Raw genomic sequence first — 22,159 nt, 5'->3', positions numbered from 1 at the left:
GATGATGGTGTGGTAAATTGGATTAGTAAGTATGCAGATGATACTAAGATAGGTGGGGTTGTGGATAATGAAGTAGATTTTCAAAGTCTACAGAGAGATTTATGCCAGTTGGAAGAGTGGGCTGAAAGATGGCAGATGGAGTTTAATGCTGATAAGTGTGAGGTGCTACATCTTGGCAGGACAAATCAAAATAGGACGTACATGGTAAATGGTAGGGAATTGAAGAATGCAGGTGAACAGAGGGATCTGGGAATAACTGTGCACAGTTCCCTGAAAGTGGAATCTCATGTAGATAGGGTGGTAAAGAAAGCTTTTGGTGTGCTGGCCTTTATAAATCAGAGCATTGAGTATAGAAGTTGGGATGTAATGTTAAAATTGTACAAGGCATTGGTGAGGCCAATTTTGGAGTATGGTGTACAATTTTGGTCGCCTAATTATAGGAAGGATGTCAACAAAATAGAGAGAGTACAGAGGAGATATACTAGAATGTTGCCTGGGTTTCAGCAACTAAGTTACAGAGAAAGGTTGAACAAGTTAGGGCTTTATTCTTTGGAGCGCAGAAGGTTAAGGGGGGACTTGATAGAGGTCTTTAAAATGATGAGAGGGATAGACAGAGTTGACGTGGATAAGCTTTTCCCACTGAGAGTAGGGAAGATTCAAACAAGGGGACATGACTTGAGAATTAAGGGACAGAAGTTTAGGGGTAACATGAGGGGGAACTTCTTTACTCAGAGAGTGGTGGCTGTGTGGAATGAGCTTCCAGTGAAGGTGGTGGAGGCAGGTTTGTTTTTATCATTTAAAAATAAATTGGATAGTTATATGGCCGAGAAAGGAATGGAGGGATATGGTCTGAACGCAGGTATATGGGACTAGGGGAGAATACGTGTTCGGCACGGACTAGAAGGGTCGAGATGGCCTGTTTCCGTGCTGTAATTGTTATATGGTTATATGGTTATATGGATAGAAGAAGAATCTGTATAGGAAGGAACTACGTGCTACTTTAAACTGAAGAAAGAAACAAAAAGCTGGAGTAACTGAGTCAGGCAGCATCTATGGAGTAAAGGAATTGGTGACGTTTTGTGTCGAGACCCTTCAAATTTTCCAGACTTTCCAGAGATGCTGTCTGACCCATTGAGTTACTCCAGCTTTTTGTGTCTATGTTGGAATCCGGTACAAGAAACAATCTGTTGCATGAGCTCATTGGGTTGAACAGCATCTGTGGAGGAAATGGGCAGATGACGTTTTGGGTCGGGATCCTTTATCAAATTGTTTGAGAACTGAGACAAAGTGCTTATAGTATGAGAAAGGGTGAGCATAAAGTAGTCAGTGCTTGACCAGGGGAAAAATAACCCACTAAAGGAAGCAACTCCAATGAATAAAGAATGACTTTCTCATCTATAAAGAAAGCTTCCAAAAGTCAAACTTGGAACAAGACCACTATCAACCATGCTATGTACCACAGAAAACAACCTATTGGGATGCACCACAGCTTGGTTTGGTAACTGCTCTGCCAAAAACTGCAAAAAATTGCAAGGAGTTGTGGATGCAGCCTGGTCCATCACCAAACTGCCTGCCCCTCTTCCAGGTTTACGTCCATGCCTATGTGTCCATAGCGAGCAAGCACGTTGTGTCCACGAGGCCTTCCATGAACGGTGGGTTTGGCGGGGGCTCGAGTGCATTGTGGATATGGCTTGCCCGTGCTGACCCAGGTGCCCCATCTACACTAGTCCTACTTCCCATGTTTGGCCCATGTCCCTTAAAACCTTCCCTATCCATGTACCTGCCCAAATGTTTTTTGTATGTGACAGTTCCTGCCTCAACATCCTCCTCTGGCAGTTTGTTCTATATACACACACCATCCTCACACCAAACTGCCACTCAGATTGCTATTAAATCTTTCCCATCTCATCCTAAATCTATGTCCTCTGGTTCTTGATTCACCTACTCTGGATAAAAGACTCTGTACCTCCTGCCCTCCCAGGTTCCAAGGAATCAAATCCTAGCCCACCCAACCTCTCCACATACCTCAGGCCCTCAGGTCCTGGCAACATTGTCGTAAATCATCTCGGCACTTTGTCAAGCTTTACAACATCTTCCCTATAACAGGGTGATCAAAACAGAACACAATACTTCAAATGTGGCCTCACCAGCACTTTGTACAGCTGTAACATAACATCCAAACCTCTATTCTCAAAAACCCTGACTGATGAAGGCCCACGTGCCGAAAGCTTTCTTGAACACCTTATCTAGCTGTGATGCTACTTTCCAGGAACTAGGTACCTGCACCCCTAGATTCCTCTGCTCGACAACACTCCTCAGAGACCTGCCATCTATTGTGAAGGACTTGCCCTGTTAAACATGCACCTGTACATTACAACAGCACATCGTAAACATGAATCTGTCTGTCTGTCTGTCTGTCTGTCTGTCTGTCTGTCTGTCTGTCTGTCTGTCTGTCTGTCTGTCTGTCTGTCTGTCTGTCTGTCTGTCTGTCTGTCTGTCTGTCTGTCTGTCTGTCTGTCTGTCTGTCTGTCTGTCTGTCTGTCTGTCTGTCTGTCTGGCTGTCTGGCTGTCTCTAAAACTCTGATGTTGTGCTCCGGACACCAATACCTCTGGCCCACAACACCTCTACTAGGCCAAGAAAAGACCCTTTGGCCAATAATATCCATACTGGCCCCCTGGAAACCAGTCACTTTGGCCCACAACACCCGTACTAATCCAGCAGAATGCCCCCCTCCCCCTCTCCCTCCCCCACTCGGCACTCGACAGCCCCCACCTGAAGCCGTCCCCCTCCCCCGGCAGCAGGACGTTCCCCCCCCCACCCCCATCAGCCCCCGACTGCCCCCACCTGAAGCTGTCCTCCTCCCCCGGCTGCAGGATGCTTCTCCCCCTCCCCCATTGGCCCCCGATCGCCCCCGCCTGAAGCCGCCCCCTCCACCGGCTGCAGTACGCTGCCACCCCCACCCCCACCAGCCCCCGACAACCCCTGCCTGAAGCCGTCTCCCTCCCCCGACTGCAGGACACACCCTCCACCACCGGCCATCGAGAGCCCCTAACTTTATCTACACATAACATTGCCTCTGGAAAGCAGCCAACACCATCAAGGGCCACTCACACCCAGCCATTCTCTCTTCTTCAGGCACAAAGTGCTGGAGTAATTCAACGGGTCAGGCAGCATCCCTGGATAACATGGATAGATGACATTTTGGGTTGGGTCCCTGAGAAAGCAACTCCACTATTGCATTTTAAAGAATAACTTTTGAGAAAAAAAGAAACCTTTTTTGTAAACCATACCTTGTTTCTACATTCTCCCTGCTTCCCTATCCCATTGGGCAAATCTACAAAGGCTAGAAAGCACGTACCACCATATTCAAGAACAGCTTCTCCATTATTATCGGACTCTTATACAGACGTCCTAGAAGATAAGGACCCATTCCCAATCTCCAAATATGAGTCGTTGTGAAATGTAAATTTTTAATCTGCAATTTCTCTGCACTTTATTAGTTTCTACTTTGCAAGATCAGTTATACCCGTGTATGGTTTCTATTGCCTGCAGAGCATGCAAAGCAAGGTTTTACATGTGATAATGGTAATCCAATCCCAACCTTTCTTTATTCACATTATCTCTTTTAAGGAACTAGAGAGGAAATTTAAAAGAAATACATTGATCTATAAAAGTCTAATATTTATTATCTTGAGCAATGGCTCTTTGGCTGAAAGAATAAAACTCCTAATTTTAATTATCCCTTCCCTGAGCCAGAGATAATAACGATTATTACATCATTTAAAAGATATATACATTGCTCACTTTAGACTTCGCTTTTTACTGTTTTTTTAAACAGGAATCTATTATTATTACGAAGGAAATATTATTACAAGCAACTGTGAGATTTGTGGAAGGGTGTTTTGAAGGAGGAATCTGAAGACTTGGCAGTGAAACAATGTGCCTCTTCAGGTTTTGTAGATAATGTCCAGGATATTGAAATTAGCACAGAGATCAATGAGACAGCGTGAACTTGGCATAATTGCCCAGTACTTGTGAAGGAGTCTTTTCCCAACAGCGGAAGAGATTTTAATGGAATACATTCACCAAGGGCCATTGAAGGAGGCAGAGGGAGCAGATCTTAAATAGGTTGACAGTTTAAAAAGTGTTTCTGCAATATCTTTACAAAATTAATTTTGAAGTTTTTTTTAATAGACGACAATGGACTTTTAATTTAATTACAACCAGTATCTGCAGTTCCTTGTGTCACCACATTAGATAATTGTATTACCATTTCCAGACTTTTCTGAAATAACTTAAAAGTTCTCAAAGACCATTTAATTTTATTTTCATGTTGTAGTAAGTTTTCTAAATCTTCTGTGAATGATGAAGCTCTGGTTATTCCTCTCAGTCATTCGGGTGGAGTGGATTCTAATGCACCGGTAGTTTGATCACACTGCATGATATGTCAATTACTGCCTCTCGAAGAAACAATTGTGCACAGTAAATTCAAACCACCCCCCCCCCCCCCCCCGCCCCCCCCCCCTCCTACCCCCCCGCCCCCCCCCCCCCCCACCCCCCCCCCCTTCCATCCAACTATGTGATTCTCCAAGGTCAGATGATCTTTGCAGGGTTTGGGGGCAGGAGAGGTGGTATCCATGAACTATGTCCTTGTGGCCCATCTACCACACTGGTGCCTACCTGTCAGTTTGTGTCCTTTCTCTGTTTCTAATTGTCATAAGGTCATAAAGTCATAAGGAATAGTAGAATTAGGCCATTCGGCCCATCAAGTCTATTCCACCATTCAATCATGGCTGATCGACCTCTCCCTCCTAACCCCATTCTCCTGCCTTTTCCCCATAACCTCTGATACCTGTACCAATCAAGAATCTATCTAAGGTACATAAAAAAGCTGGAGAAACACAGCCGGTGCAGCAGCATCTATGGAGCGAAGGAAATAGGCAACGTTTCGGGCCGAAATCCTTCTTCTATCTATCTCTGCCTTAAAAATATCCACTGACTTGGCCTCCACAGCCTCCACAGATTCACCACCCTCTGACTAAAGTCATTCCTCCTCATCGCCTTCCTAAAAGAATGTCCTTTCATTTTGAGGTTATGATTTTGATGCTAGTCCTAGACTCTCCCACAAGTGGAAACATTCTCTCCACATCCACTCTATCCAATCCTTTCAATATTCCGTATGGTGCAATGAGATCCCCCCTCATTCATCGAATGCAGGCCCAGTGCTGACAAACGCTCATCATGTGTTAACCGATTCATTCCTGGGATCAAACCTCTTGTAAATCATTTTTGTAAATTGTCTCTGATTATTAGAGATATTTATCAGTAATGAAAACATAGTTTAAAATTATTTTAAAACGTAATATAATGAATGAAAAGTAATTTGTGCTGACAGACTTCTTCTTATAGATAACATCTATAACATAGAGTGCAGCTCACTCACCAACTTCCCCAATAACCAGATAATATAAATTACATTTTTATAATACTGGAACCAGATTGGAAGATGCAGGTGGGATTGTGAAAGCAAAAATAACAGAATAGCCGTACAAAATTATTATTTAAAACAAATACCTGCATTTTTAATGTTTTTCTCTCTATTTGTCGTTTTTTGTTCACGGTCCGAGATGTTGATTGGTATAACCTGGTATAAAGAACTCTGGTGCGCCCAAAAGTCCAATACAACATTTGCAGCTATTAATAGCGTAGGTGAGGGGATAAAAGTCACGTGTTCACATTATTAAATAGACCATTTCAGCATTAATAAATGAGGGTACGATACAAATTAGAGGAGCAAGGCTGCTTGAACAACAGACTCACAGCTCCAATATGACACCAGGTGTTGTTGCCAAAGTTTCCTCTCTGCTCATCCTTACTATCATACATTAATTGCAATGTGGAGTAAAATAGAAAAATGACCATCAATATTAATTAGCATTCCAAATTAGGGATTTGAGGCTGGATGAAGATATATTACAAAGAGAGCTTTACCTTGACGATATACTACATTTTTTGAAAAATAGTTAACAAGAGACCTTGTGCACCAATTATATATTGATAATGAAAAAAAGTTATAATTTGGAAAGTACCATTTTCATGACATTTCGAAAACATTACCCTTGAGAGGTTATCGTAAAATTGAAGAGGTTATATTTGAAAGCTGTTTCGATAGTTATGATACCGCTGCAGAATTAGATTAAATCTAATTGGAAAGTCAACGATCAATGAGGGCAGAGGTTACTTGAAAAAGATTACTTCAACAATTTGTGCATTCTATCTCACAGTTCCAGCATTGCTTTCTTTTTCTCTCTCGTCTATTCTCACTCACTTCCTACTTATACCTCCTCCATTCAGATCAACGAAGATAAATAAAACATCATCACCTTCTCTCAGCCAGCACTACCATCACTGGTATCGTTCAGTCGCTCTTGGTATTCACCCTATCTTTCTGTTGAGTCAGGAGTGACATATGATAGACACAAAAAGTTGTAGTAACTCAGCGGGACAGGCAGCATCTCTGGAGAGGAGGAATGGGTGTCCTTTCGGGTCGAGAACCTTCTTCTTCCGGTCTCAACCCGAAACATCACCCATTCTTTCTCTCCAGAGATGCTGCCTGTCCCGCTGAGTTACTCCAGCTTTTTGTGTCTACCTTTGGTTCAAACCAACATCTGCAGTTCCTTCCTACACATGGAGTCACATATTTTTCAGCTGGTTTGGCAAGTGTTGAAGGTTCATTTGCAGGTCAGCTGAGAATCTCTAAAACTTAGAAACATAGAACATAAGTCTGAAGAAGCTCCCAACCTGCTATGTCACTTATCCATGTTCTTCAGAGATGCTGCCTGACCTACTGAGTTACTCCAGCACTTTGTGCCTTTTAATATTTTAATGTAGTTTGCTCAAAGCTTCAGGTTTCTGGGCATTAACATCTTGGACCTCCCTTGAGTGCAACATGTGACAAACTCAATGACACTTGCCTTGTGTAGGAAGGAACTGCAGATGCTGGTTTACACCGAAGATAGACACAAAATGCTGGAGTAACTCAGCGGGAGAAGCACCATCTCTGGATAGAAGGAATGGGTGACGTTTTCGGTCGAGCCCCTTCTTCACTTGACTGTAATCAGTATCTAGTTGCCAAGTAAGATAAATGGGCTAAAGGTAACTTTTCACCGGATATCTTAGAGCAGTGACAATAATGTATTTGTTATTATTCTACTTTGTTTGTATGCTTGACTTGGAACAACAACTATAATCCCAGTTGAAAGTTAGTTACAATAACTAGTCTTTTGCCAATGAGGTACAAGGATTTATTCTGCAATGTCACCATCAAAAGTGTAAAAATGGCATCGAGTTGTGAAGTGGTTTGTAGTTTGAGTATAATTGCAAGTTACCTTCTGCATTATTCCCAGGGTTCACCTAAGCATATGTAGCATTTAAATTCATTTATTAACCTGGAAGTTAAAAAAAATTAAAAACACTATTGTGGGTGTCAGAAGTCAATTATTCAAAGTACATGACTTCCTCCGTATATAATGGAAGTAAGGTCATTAATGAAGCACATTAAAATGTTTTGACTCAACAATTTTTAGTTGCTTCATTAATGGCCTTATTTCCGTCGTAGGGTCAGAAGTGGGGATATTCGCTGATAATCGCACATTGTTCAATTTCGTTCGCTGCTCCTCAGCAAATGAAGCAGCCCATTCCTCCACACTGCCAGATCTAAACAAAGCTCATCCACCAAGAAGCACAAGAGAAGCAGGTACATGGAACACCACCATCTTTTCCAGGCCACACTCTGTCTGACTGAAATATACAGCGTAACCTTCATTACTGATGGGTCTGAATCCCGAAACTCCCTCCCCAACAACACTTTGGCAGTACATTCGCCACAAGGTAAACAGCTCAACACAAACTTTACAGAGGCAATTAGGGATGGGCAGCAACTGCTGGACCTTGTTGGCATCAGCCAGACCTTAAGAAAATAAACACATTTCTCAAAGTAACTACAGACACTCGCCACTTTTTTAAAATTCAGTTCAGAATTTTCTATGTTCTTTTTTGGAGAACAAAAGTGGGAAGCCTTATTCCTGTGATTTTTTAGAACAAGGTGTTATCCATAACTGGAGGCCACAAATTGGCTTGCTCTAAGGTCCATAAATATGTCTGTGCATTGGACTAAAGCGGGGTTTAACCATACTGTAAGATTTCAATGGTGATAGGTTGCAGTCGAAAGCCCTCCTGCCAATGAACACAGTTGGAACATGTGTTAAAACATTTGAATTCTATCCTCAAGGGGTGCATAAAAATGTCAACTGAGGAGATGCTAAGGATTCATAAAACATTTGTAAGATTATAATTTGTATATTTTGTGAGCTTCTGGTCACCACACTATTGGAAGGATGTAATTAAGCTAGAGCAAATGCAGAACAGATTTACAGGGTTGTTTTCTGGACTGGAGGGCTTGAGCTCTAAGGAAAATCTGGAGAATCTGGGAATGTTTTCCTTGGAGCAAAGGAGGCTAATGAATGACCTTTTCATTTATAAAATTATAAAGAGCATAGATAGGGTAAGATAATCCCACTCTTTTTTATCTGGGTAGGAGAGCCTGAAGCTAGAGGGCATAATTTTAAGGGGAAAAGGGAAATATTTAAAGAGAAACTGAGAGGCAACTCTTTCATTCAGAGAATGAATGTAGAATGAGCTGCCATACAAAATGGTAGAGACAGGTATAATTACAATATCTAAAAACATTAGGAAAAGAAAACATGGAAAAGAAAGATTTAGAGTGGTATGGACCAAATGCAGGGAAATGAGATTAGCTTGGATAGGTATATTGGTTGGTTTGGACATTGGGCAAAAGGGCTTGTTTATGTGCTGTATGAATGCCATGAAACTATAAATCTACTAGACCAAGTGCAGACCCGTTGGGTCTGTTCCCCCAACATGCGGTGGCATGCAGCGTCACACACATTAACTATCCCCCCCCCCGCACACACGCTAATTACCCCCTTGATATTATATTAACATTATTAATTTGCTCATTTTACCCCATAACCACCCTATCTACTGACGCATAGCCCCCAACTTGCAGTCACATCTAGAGGGGGGCGGGGGGGGGGGGGTAGTGAGTCAGGGCAGAGAGAGAAGGGGCAGAGACAGAGAGAGAGGGGCACAAGGGAGAGGGGTTGGAGGGGAGGAGAAGAGGGAGGGTGGGTGAGGGGGGAAAGGAGTGGGAGGGGAGAGAGAGAGGGGAGGAGAGAGAGAGGAGAGGGGGTGAGAGTGAGGGGGAGAGAGAGGGGGTGCTGAGAGGGGGGTGAGGGGAGGTGGGGAGCAGGGAGGGGAAGGGAGGGGGCAGGGTGGAGGGAAGAGGGTAGGGGGTGTGGAGGGGGGATTTAGGGGAGGGAGGGTGGGGGAGGGGATGGAGGGGAGGAGGGGGAGAAAAAGAGGGGAGAGAGAGAGAGAGGAGGGGGAGAGAGTGGGGGGGGGGGTGAGAGAGAGGGAGGGGGAGAGAGAGGTGTGGGAGGGAGAGGGGGGGAAGAGGTGGTGCTGAGTGAGGGGGAGAGAGAGGGGGCGGGGAGAGAGGGAGTGCTGAGTGAGGAGGAGAGAGAGGGGGTGGGGAGAGAGGGGTGGCTGAAGTGAGTGGGAGGAGAGAGAGAGGGGGTGCTGAAGAGGAGGGCGAGGTGAGGGGGAAGGGAGAGGTGGGGAGCAGGAGGGGGAGGATGGTGGAGGAAGCGGGGTTAGGGGTTTGGATGGGAGGGGGGGTTTAGGGGCGGGAGGGTGGGGGAGGGATGGAGCGGAGGAGGGGGAGAAAGAAAATAGAGGGAGAGAGAGGGTAGGGAGGGAGAGGGAGGGGGGGTAGAGTAGGGGGGAAAAGGGGGGACGGGGAGGGGAGGGGGAGAGGGGGGGTGGATGAGGGAGGCAGATGGGGGTTGAGAGGGGGGATGAGGGGGGAGATGGGGGGAGAGGGGGGATGGAGAGGGTAGGGGAGGGAGAGGGGTAGGGAGGGGGAGGAAGTTAGGGGGAGGGGGAGGGGGGAGGGAGAGAGAGGGGGGGGGGAGAAATGGGGGGAGAGAGAGGGGGAGAGAGGTGGGGAGAGAGAGTGCCTTTTTACTTCAACCCAAACCCCCCAAACAACCATTTGCAGGCAATGCATTTTTACTTCAAATCAACCATATTTTCATTTTCAAACCACATTAAGGGCACTCACAGTTGAGTAGACATGTGTTCAGTGTCATTCAGAGCTCAGAGAAACATGACCTCCATCTTGCAGAGACTGAGTGAGGTACACCATTTCCTGGTTTTATAGTCCCACCCCCTCCCTCCAGCAGGGGTAGCAGAGAAAATGGTGATTTAAAAAAAAAACATTAATATGTCTCATCATATGTTTCATCGATGGGAAAAATCCGCTGGTCCAGGAAGGCAGACGTGGGCTCTGAGCGAGGTGGCCAAAAATGACGGCCGTAGGTGGCGGCATTCTCTCGGAAATCGCAGCACAGTGGGCCAAAAACGGTCAAGATCAGACTTTTAGTAATATAGATTAAGCAGTAGAAGAACATGATTTAGATGAATATGTTAATGTGCATATTTGGTATTAGATCAATTTATAGTTTTAAATGAATAAAGTACATTTTGACATTGAAAGAGAAGCTTGTGGAGTTGGTGTCATTGCAATTGCGTCCAAATTAATTTGGATGGCTGTACAGTTCTGGGGCAGTGGACACCACTGAGGCATGGCACAAGGTGCCACTTCCAGTTTACGTTGGCATCGGCACTGAAATGGGATCTTCCAAAGATCAATAGAAAAAATTGAAAAAGCATTACTACTTTTGAGGCAGATGTTTTTGGCCCATTGAATGGAAATTGCCAAACTTCAAAAGGTAAATCATTCTCAACATTTTTTTTCTTTTTAAACAAGTGAATCACAAAGTAGATATAATAAAAGTACATTCTTGATTAAATGTCTGAGATTAACTTGTGGTTTAATAATTTTACATTTTAAGTTAGTTATGTGTTTTGAACATTAAGAAAAATAACACAAAATGACAAGCTGTGCCTTCATCGTAAAAATAAATCTAGTGATAATGGGCAATATTCATTGCAATTTTTATCTTGTTAATAAAATTGCACAAGTGCACTGCTCACAGATTTCCCTAATACAATTTCATTAGCAGGAGAAAAGAAGTATTAACCAATCATAAAATATTTCCAATAATGGCCCTATGACAGTTCCTAAGCAGATAAAGAACCATTTAAAAGGTTTAAATGTTTGAAAGCATTTGTTAAAAGATAAAAGCTTTGATAATAAATTCTAGATTAGACTTTGGAAGAAATGATCACCTCATTGCTGGGAAGTTTACGGTTCTTGCAAGTCAAGAAAAGGCATAACAGGATATCTCAGACAGAATCAAAATGAGTTTGTAAACTGAATGGCTCATCTGGCAAAAGTAACAGCCTGGATTTCTCCCAAGAAACTTTGGCATGGCTACCGCACAGAGAGTTGTGAGTGTCTTCAGGGTTTCTGCACCAACAATCATCTGTTGAGAATTATGGTCAAATGTCCTGCACTATTTCTCCGACTGAACTCATTAGGCCCATGGCCAGCAGAACAATCCCATTCTGCCCTCACTCTCCCTCACATGCCATCAACTCCTCTTTGGTCTTTGGACTTTAGACTATAGAGATACAGTGCAGGAGCAAGCCCTTCGACACACAAAGTCCGTGCACTAACCCGCGTCTCTGGCATTGTAAGGCAACAACTCTACCACTGGTACACAAAATTGCTGGGGAAACTCAGCGGGTGCAGCAGCATCTATGGAGCGAAGGAAATAGGCGACGTTTCGGGCCGAAACCCTTCGTTTCGGCACGAAACGTCGCCTATTTCCTTCGCTCCATAGATGCTGCTGTACCCGCTGAGTTTCCCCAGCAATTTTGTGTACCTTCGATATTCCAGCATCTGCAGTTCCCTTTTTAACTCTACCACTGTGCCACTTTGCTGCTCTGTGTCTGTGTGGTCCTTTAGCTAGTAATCTACACAAATAAGTAATTTACATTGGTAAACTAACTAACACTTGTCTCCTTGAGTCCAGGGAACGAGCTGGAAGGTAATGGGGCTTTTTCACGGGGTGACTTGACGCAAGATGTAACCAGAGTGAATTGGTCGTGGTCTAACACGATATCACACGATATAACGGGGTGTAGATAAAGAGTTCCCACGGTACTCGGCATTTCCGTTATTTGTGCGAGTGACTTGTCCGTCTCCCGAGCTTTCCCGTTAAATCTTGAATGAACATTGTGAACTACACGTGGCACAAATGATGTCCCTTTTTTTTCACACACTATAAATATCCTCCCTTGGTTGATTGGCTCATTTGGAGACATGCCTATACTAAGTAGTTTCGAGTACAGGATGGTGGTTTTTTTCATTGACGCGCTGTATGCAGCAGCCCACTATGTGCATCGAGGACGCTTGCGTGAAGGCAGAAGGGAGAGATTAATTAAAAAGAGAATTAAGAGGAAGTCTCACTGGGTGTGAAAGAGCAAAGAGGCCATCTCTGCGCTTACTACAATTCACAATTGGGGAATGTGCCGTGGCAGGACAGCTATATTGATGGGTAGCCGACCACAGGAACACTACTGCATGTTAGCAGAAATGCATAGCAAATAAGCTGACTTTCTAGTGTTGACCTCTGAAAAGTGCTTCCTATAAGATGTTCGTCCGCAAAACCTGCCATTTAGCACATTGCATTGTCCCTTTTAATGCCTGAGTTTAGGCTTGTTGCGGAGGTTAATGAATATAATGTGTTTAAAATAATCTAGCGTGCCTCATTTGTTGATTTTCGTGTTTGCGAGGCCCTTTTATAGGCTAATGTTTGGTGTGATGCACCTTCTCTCAATATGTGCAAGAAGTCGTCTTTTTATATTGTCAAATAGGAATAAAGACTTTGTCTCACATTTACCGTGCTGATTGGCTTATTTTATTTTCTACCGAGAGGTGAAACTTTCAAACGTTTAAATAGCTCAACAATTGATGGACATGAACACTCAAAAATGAAACGTAATGAAAATGTGATTATATCACCTCCCTTCAACTATTTTGTGTTTCAGCATGAGAGGGATTATAACATTAGAGACATTCATCTTGTAGTGATGTGTTAATGAAGAATTGCAAACATCAAGCTGATAGTAAGAAATATATTTATTTAACAATGAGGTAAACAAGCACTGACAATCAAACTGCTGAGGTAAAAGCTTTATCACACTTCAGGCTATCATAAAATGTGGAGCCACCAACAGAAACAAAGTAATGCCCAAGAGGAAAAGACACACATATTAACATACAGACATTTACAGCAAACCCAATCTGTCGAAGATTGACACAAAAAGCTGGAGTACCTCAGCGGGACAGGCAGCATCTCTGGAGAGAGTCTGAAGAATGGACCATTTTGTGTCTATCAGTCATATTAATTTACACGCAAATCTTTGATCTTAAACTCATGGTCCAGTTTTGCTGCACAGTGTATTATACAAGTTCACACCAGTGTAATATCCGTGCATAACATAACACAATCAATGACTATCACTGCTGCTGTCCTAATTCCCCATTTACTGGTGCTCTCCCCTAATTCCTCATTTACTGGTGCGCTCCTCTAATTCCCCATTTACTGGTGCGTTCCCCAAATTTACCATTTACTGGTGCCCTCCCCTAATTGACCATTTACTGGTGCCCTCCTGTATTGTTCTATTTTCTGTAAAATCACCCTTGGAGAAACAAGTCACTCTTGGAGTGCTTGCTTGAATTTGCCTGGAGTGAAGCAATTAAAGATGATCCATTGAGCAAAATTAAACAAGCACTGAGATTTCAAAACATTGAGCACCTGGTTGAGATTCCAGAAGTAGGGCATGCTGCCACTGGAAGGCAGCCAATGTAATCAACGTCCTCTTATACCCCGAAGCAAGACACAAAAAGCTGCAGTAACTCAGTGGGTGAGGTAGCATCACAGGAGAAAAGGAATAGGTGATGTTTCGGGTCGAGACCATTCATCAGACCATTTTAGATCTAGACCTGGTCATTCCTTCCTCACCCATCACCTGTCAAGTAGAAGATACTAAAGTTTAAAAGCACGTACCATTGGATTCAAGAACAGCTTCTTCCACACTATTATAAATCTCCTAACAGGCCTCTCGTGTACTCGGATGTATTCCTGGTCTTCCAATCTACCTCATTGTGGCACTTGCACCTTTTTTATATTTTCACTATCTCTGTAACACAATATTCTGCACTGCTTCGTGTTGATGTTTGTGCCACCTGCTGTACTCATACCAATATTAATACCAATAAGTGGTGGTGGTGGTGGTGGTGGTGGGGGGGGGGGGGGGGGGAGACCATACACGGATTTGAAGGGCAAGATGGGAAATTTTGCATCAAGATATTACATAACCGAGGAATGGCAAAAGATAGCAAGGACTGACGTGGTGGCTGACTGGTTCCTGATGCAGGTTAGGATACCAATTTATGAAATATGAAATGTTTAAGGGTCTTGACCGGAAATGCCACCTATTCCTTCGCTCCATAGATGCTGCCTCACCCGCTGAATATCTCCAGTATGGTAGCAAAAACAGGAAGGCAGATTACTATCCAAATGGTGTCAAGTTGGGAAAAGGGGAAGTACAATGGGATCCTTGTTCATCAGTCAATCAAAGTAAGCATGCAGGTATAGCAGGCAGTGAAGAAAGTGAATGGTATGACGGCCTTTATAACAAGGAGAGTTGAGTATAGGAGCAAAGAGGTCCTTCTGCAGTTGTATAGGGCCCTACTGAGACCACACCTGGAGTATTGTGTGCAGATTTGGTCCCCTAATTTGAGGAAGAACCTTCTTGCTATTGAGGGAGTGCAGCGTAGATTTACAAGGTTAATTCCCGGGATGGCGGGACTATCATATGCTGATAAAATGGAGCGGCTGGGCTTGTATACTCTGGAGTTTAGAAGGATGAGAGGGTATCTTAATGAAACATATCAGATTATTAAGTGTTTGGACAAGCTAGAGGCAGGAAACATTTCCCTGATGTTGGGGAGTCCCGAACCAGGGGCCACAGTTTAAGAATAAGGGGTACGCCATTTAGAACGGAGATGAGGAAACACTTTTTCTTACAGAGTGTTGTGAGTCTGTGGAATTCTCTGCCTCAGAGGGTGGTGGAGGCCAGTGCTCTGGATATTTTCAAGAGAGAGCTAGATTGGGCTCTTAAAAGATAGCAGTCAGGGGATATGGAGAGAAGGCAGAAACGGGGTACTGATTGAGGATGATCAGCCATGATCACATTGAATGGCGGTGCTGGCTCAAAGGGCCGAATGGCCTACTCCTGCACCTATTGTCTATTGTCTATAGTCATGGAGTCACAGGGCAGGGAAATAGACACTTTGGCACGATGAGTTCACGAGAAACATCAAGCTTTCAGGTACACTGTTCCCATTTTTTTTCTCTCCATATTCCCATCAACCCTGAGATTTTACCAGTCACTGACGCATTAGGGACAACTTGCAGCGGCTGATTAACCTACCAACATTAATGTTATTGTTAACTACTGCACGGTGAATTGATCATTGCTGTCACTGGAGACTGAAGCTGTACATATAAAAGGTCTTTGTTCAACACAAACATATCTTCTGGAGAATCCATTTGTTCTCTCCCGCCACTCAACCGTGCAGCAATGTTTTATACTTTTTAAACACAGGGACAACAATAAACGATTAACTACCATTTTGATGGCGATAATTTAACATGAGTTTAAATAAGCAACTTTGCAGAATTACATATTTACATTCAGAGGACAGCTCAATTGGTGGATGACTGCTTTGGTGCCACCTCCTGCACCCACACACAACTGACTGACTTCATCCACTTCACCACCAACTTCCATCCGGCACTCCAATACACCTGGACGATTTCCGACACTTCCCTACCATTCCTTGACCTCACCATCTCCATCGCAGGGGACAGACTCCTGACCGACATACATTACAAACCCACTGACTCACATGGCTATCTGGACTACACGTCTCCCCACCCTGCCCCCTGTAAAGACTCCATCCCCTACTCCCAATTCCTCCGCTTACGCCGCATCTGTTCCCAGGATGAGACATTCCATACCAGGGCATCGGAAATGTCCTCGTTCTTCAGGGAACGGGGATTCCCTTCCGCCACCATAGATGAGGCTCACACCAGGGTCTCATCCATACCCCGTAACACTGCTCTCTCTCCCCATCCCCGCACTCGCAACAAGGGCAGAGTCCCTCTGGTCCTCACCTTTCACCCCACCAGCCGGCAAATACAACACATAATCCCCCGCCATTTCCGCCACCTCCAACGTGACCTCACCACTCGCCACATCTTCCCATCTCCCCCTATGTCTGCCTTCCGAAAAGACCGCTCCCTCCGCAACTCCCTCGTCAATTCTTCCCTTCCCTCCCGCACCACCCCCTCCCCGGGCACTTTCCGTTGCAACCGCAAGAAATGCAACACCTGTCCCTTCACCTCCTCCCTCGACTCCATTCAAGGACCCAAGCAGTCCTTCCAGGTGCGACAAAGGTTCACCTGTATCTCCTCCAACCTCATCTACTGCATCCGCTGCTCTAGATGTCAGCTGATTTACATCGGGGAGACCAAGCGTAGGTTGGGCGATCGTTTCGCCGAACACCTCCGCTCAGTCCGCAATAACTTACCTGAACTCCCGGTGGCTCAGCACTTCAACTCCCCCTCCCATTCCCAATCCGACCTCTCTGTCCTGGGTCTCCTCCATTGCCAGAGTGAGCAACAGCGGAAATTGGAGGAACAGCACCTCATATTCCGTCTGGGGACCTTGCGTCCGTATGGCATTAACATTGAATTCTCCCAATTTTGCTAGCCCTTGCTGTCTCCTCCCCTTCCTTAACCCTCTAGCTGTCTCCTCCCACCCTCCTATCCGCCCGCCCTCGGGCTCCTCCTCCTCCTCGCCTTTTCCTTCTTTCTCCCCCCCCCCAGCCCCCCATCAGTCTGAAGAAGGGTTTTGGCCCGAAACGTCGCCTATTTCCTTCGCTCCATAGATGCTGCTGTACCCGCTGAGTTTCCCCAGCAATTTTGTGTACCTTCGATATTCCAGCATCTGCAGTTCCCTTTTGAACACTCCACTAATTATTTGTTGGGTTTTGTCATACTCCTCCTCTTATCTCCACCTTTCTTTCCAAACCCCCCACCAACCACAATCAGTCTGAACAAAGGTCCTCACCTGAATCCTTAAAGCAGCTTTTTCACGGGGCGACTTGACGCAAGAGTTAACCAGAGTTTAACATCGTGGGAACCTCGTGCGATAACAGTACGGCATTCGTGGACCACCGTGGACCACCGTGGCGCTAACGGCTGGTAATCGTGTAACTTGGTGACTCGGGAGAAAATTCAAGCAAGCTTGAATTTCTCCAAGAGTGACTTGTACACTTGTGGTTGAGCATTGCAACTTTATATGAACGTAGTGGCCAGTGCGATATCCGTGCGATATCCGTAATAACTCTTGCAGTTACCGTGGGAACTCCTGCGGACGGTAAACCCGGAAGCTGGACAGAGGGGACAGAAGGTGAGTAAAAAAGGTGTTCTCAATATCCTTTATCTGGCAAAAACTTTGGAACTAGTCGTTCGGTGCGAGTTGATTAAAAAGTGTTTGGAAATTTCAAACTTCAAATCAAATGTCTCTCAAACCTGCTGATTGTATCTGATTCCACTTTTCGTAGCAAGTTCCACTTTTCGACACAAAATGCTTGAATAACTCAGGCAGGAAGCATCTCTGGAGAACATGGATAGGTGACGTTTCGGTTCCAGCTGGGAAAGAGGAGGCAGGATCAAGCGTGGCAGGTGTCGGAAGGAACTGCAGATGCTGCTTTAAATCGAAGATACACAAAATGCTGGAGTAACTCAGCGAGTTACTCCAGCATTTTGATCTCTGGATGGAAGGAATGGGTTTCCCAAACTCACCCATTCCTTAAACCCATTCTTTCTCTCCAGAGATGCTGCCTGTTCCTCTGAGTTACTCCAGCATTCTGTGTCTATCTCAGGTAATAGATGGACACGGGCGAGGGGGCAGATGGTTTGAACAAAGACCCTAGATTAAAGCATAGTCTATAAAATAGGATTGTGAAGCATGGGGAAGGAATGTTTGGGGGGGGGGGGAGGAGGAGGGGGGGGTGAGAGGGGTGAGGGGAGGGCTGAAAGAGGTGCGAGTCTAGATGGGCCACAGTGGGGTGGGGTGGGGTGGGGTGCGGGCGAGGGAAGGGTAAGAAATGGGAGGAGAGAGAGGTTGTTAGAGGTTACCTTGTGGCTAGCATCCGTCCATCCATGAGAGATGATGGTGTGGCTTTAGAAACATAGAAAACAGGTGAAGCAGTAGACCATTTGGCCCACCGAGCCAGCAGCTCCATTCACTATGATCATGGCTGATCACCCAAAACCAGTACCCCGTCCTGCCTTCTCCCCATCTCCCCTGATTCCGTTAGCCCTGAGAGCGAAATCTAACTCTCCCTGATAGGAGTAGAATGAGGCCATTCGGCCATCAAGTCTACGGCATTCAATCATGGCTGATCTATCTCTCCCTCATACCCCATTCTCCTTCCTTCTCCCCATAACCTGTGACACCCGCACTAATCTCTGGGTTAGGCAGCAACTCCACTATTGTGCCGCAGTGCCGTTCCAAAATTCCCTGTCTGCGTGTGTTTTAATATCCCAGCCCAGCTTTAAATCTGGGAATGGGAAGGGTGATTTTACAGAAAATAGAACAATACAGTAGGGGACCAGTAAATGGTCAATTAGGGGAGGGCACCAGTAAATGGTCAATTAGGGGAGGGCACCAGTAAATGGGGAATTAGAGGAGCGCAGCAGTAAATGGGGAATTAGAGGAGCGCACCAGTAAATGGGGAATTAGGACAGCAGCAGTGATAGTCATTGATTGTGTTATGTTATGCACGGATATTACACTGGTGTGAACTTGTATAATACGCTGTGCAGCAAAACTGGACCATGAGTATAAGATCAAAGATTTGCGTGTAAATTGATATGACTGATAGACACAAAATGGACCCTTCTTCAGACTCTCTCCAGAGATGCTGCCTGTCCCGCTGAGGTACTCCAGCTTTCTGTGTCAATCTTCGACAGATTGGGTTTGCTGTAAATGTCTGTATGTTAATATATGTGTCTTTTCCTCTTGGGCATTATTTTGTTTCTGTTGGTGGCTCCACATTTTATTATAGCCTGAAGTGTGATAAAGCTTTTACCTCAGCAGTTTGATTGTCAGTGCTTGTTTACCTCATTGTTAAATAAATATATTTCTTACTATCAGCTTGATGTCTGCAATTCTTCATTAACACATCACTACAAGATGAATGTCTCTAATGTTATAATTCCTCTCATGCTGAAACACAAAATAGTTGAAGGGAGGTGATATAATCACATTTTCATTACGTTTCATTTTTGAGTGTTCAGGTCCATCAATTGTTGAGCTATTTAAACGTTTGAAAGTTTCACCTCTCGGTAGAAAATAAAATAAGCCAATCAGCACGGTAAATGTGAGACAAAGTCTTTATTCCTATTTGCCAATATAAAAAGACGACTTCTTGCACATAGAAACATAGAAACATAGAAACATAGAAATTAGGTGCAGGAGTAGGCCATTCGGCCCTTCGAGCCTGCACCGCCATTCAATATGATCATGGCTGATCATCCAACTCAGTATCCCGTACCTGCCTTCTCTCCATACCCTCTGATCCCCTTAGCCACAAGGGCCACATCTAACTCCCTCTTAAATATAACCAATGAACTGGCCTCGACTACCCTCTGTGGCAGGGAGTTCCAGAGATTCACCACTCTCTGTGTGAAAAAAGTTCTTCTCATCTCGGTTTTAAAGGATTTCCCCCTTATCCTTAAGTTGTGACCCCTTGTCCTGGACTTCCCCAACATCGGGAGCAATCTTCCTGCATCTAGCCTGTCCAACCCCTTAAGAATTTTGTAAGTTTCTATAAGATCCCCTCTCAATCTCCTAAATTCTAGAGAGTATAAACCAAGTCTATCCAGTCTTTCTTCATAAGACAGTCCTGACATCCCAGGAATCAGTCTGGTGAACCTTCTCTGCACTCCCTCTATGGCAATAATGTCCTTCCTCAGATTTGGAGACCAAAACTGTACGCAATACTCCAGGTGTGGTCTCACCAAGACCCTGTACAACTGCAGTAGAACCTCCCTGCTCCTATACTCAAATTGAGTATATATTGAATACATTGAATTGAATACATATTGAGAGAAGGTGCATCACACCAAACATTTGTCTATAAAAGGGCCTCGCAAACACAAAAATCAACAAATGAGGCACGATAGATTATTTTAAACACATTATATTCATTAACCTCCGCAACAAGCCTAAACTCAGGAATTAAAAGAGACAATGCAATGTGCTAAATGGCAGGTTTTGCGGACGAACATCTTATAGAAAGCACTTTTCAGAGGACAACACTAGAAAGTCAGCTTATTTGCTATGCATTTCTGCTAACATGCAGTCGTGTTCCTGTGGTCGGCTACCCATCAATATAGCTGTCCTGCCACGGCACACTCCCCAATTGTGAATTGTAGTAAGCGCAGAGATGGCCTCTTTGCTCTTTCACACACAGTGAGACTTCCTCTTAATTCTCTTTTTAATTAATCTCTCCCTTCTGCCTTCACGCAAGCGTCCTCGATGCACATAGTGGGCTGCTGCATACAGCGCGTGAATGAAAAAAACCACCATCCTGTACTCGAAACTACTTAGTATAGGCATGTCTCCAAATGAGCCAATTCAACCAAGGGAGGATATTTATAGTGTGTGAAAAAAAAAGTGACATCATTTGTGCCACGTGTAGTTCACAATGTTCATTCAAGATTTAACGGGAAAGCTCGGGAGACGGATAAGTCACTCGCACAAATAACGGAAATGCCGAGTACCGTGGGAACTCTTTATCTACACCCCGTTATATCGTGTGATATCGTGCTAGACCACGACCACTTCACTCTGGTTACATCTTGCGTCAAGTCGCTCCGTGAAAAAGCGCCATAAACTATCCATGTTCTCCAGAGTTGCTGCCTGACCCACTGTGTTACTTTGTATCTTTTTAACCAATTATCTCTTTGCTATCACACTAGTAGCATTTGTGAGTCCTCACCAAAGATTATAGAGGTATCTTTGGTCCTCACTACATGGAAGTTGCTTCTTACACTGTATGAAACCTCAGGACATTTTGGATGTCTGAGATTGTACGTGTGTGTGTGTGTGTGAAAGTCCACAACAAACAGACATGAATGAGTGAAAACCTACCTTTCCCTCTGGAATCCCCATCTGTCAGTGAGTTGGATTTGATCCAATAAGGTTATGTCTATTTGTTTGTGCCTACACGTTAATGTAGATTGACTTAAGTCAATATTTATCAGTTTGGTGAATTTTATTTATCAGATTCAGTTTAGGGACTGAGCAAGTAATAGCCTGCCTGGCAATGTGCCAACAAATTATTGACCCCAAGCCCTACAGCTCATAAATTACAGCAGAATTACCACTGCTTCGACAGAAACAACTTTTGTTTGTTCACTACTCTTAATGCTATAAAATGTTCCAACATTGGATAGCTACCCAATGTTCATTATTTGTCGTATAATGAAGATGCTTCAAATGTGATTGCAATCCTCACTGTTAGTGCTTTGTGCTGATCAATTTTATTAACAGCCAGAAGAGTGTTGAGAACAGTGACAGTGAGAATGTCTAAAGTCCATACAGACAGGACCTATTGTCAGGATCAAACCCAGCTCATAGTAGCTGTCTTGTCACATGACATCCTCTCTTTTTTTATCTCAGATTTTCAGCACCTGCAGTATTTTATTTTTAATGCCTGTGGTTAGATATCATTGCTTGAATTGGACTGGAGAAAATACTCCAGCAGGGCAAGTATCAACTGTACTTCTAACCCCTAGAGCCTTGCAAACAAAAGCCTCAAAAACCGTCACTGCATTATTATCTTTCGAAACACAGAATGAATCAAAGCTGAACTGTCAAACGCAAATGCAAAATACCACAGATGTTGATAGCATAATATATATACAAATAGAAAATGCTGGAAATGCTCAGAAGGTC

General features: G+C 44.3%; 1 long non-coding RNA gene across 1 annotated transcript; it reads right to left on the bottom strand.

Annotated features, from left to right (window-relative positions):
* Nucleotides 1–2,199: 2,199 nt before the first annotated feature.
* LOC116974018 lies at nucleotides 2,200–21,440 on the bottom strand. Its single transcript, XR_004412258.1, has 3 exons — nucleotides 21,431–21,440; nucleotides 18,331–18,337; nucleotides 2,200–2,261 (listed from the first exon to the last, which is right to left on the bottom strand). It is a non-coding gene; the product is annotated as an uncharacterized LOC116974018 (long non-coding RNA).
* Nucleotides 21,441–22,159: the final 719 nt, after the last annotated feature.

The sequence above is a fragment of the Amblyraja radiata genome, chromosome 6 (genome assembly GCF_010909765.2).
Source record: "Amblyraja radiata isolate CabotCenter1 chromosome 6, sAmbRad1.1.pri, whole genome shotgun sequence".
Lineage (NCBI taxonomy): Eukaryota > Metazoa > Chordata > Chondrichthyes > Rajiformes > Rajidae > Amblyraja > Amblyraja radiata.
Note: the sequence above shows the minus strand (reverse complement) of the source record. Positions and strands in the feature narration are given on the sequence as shown.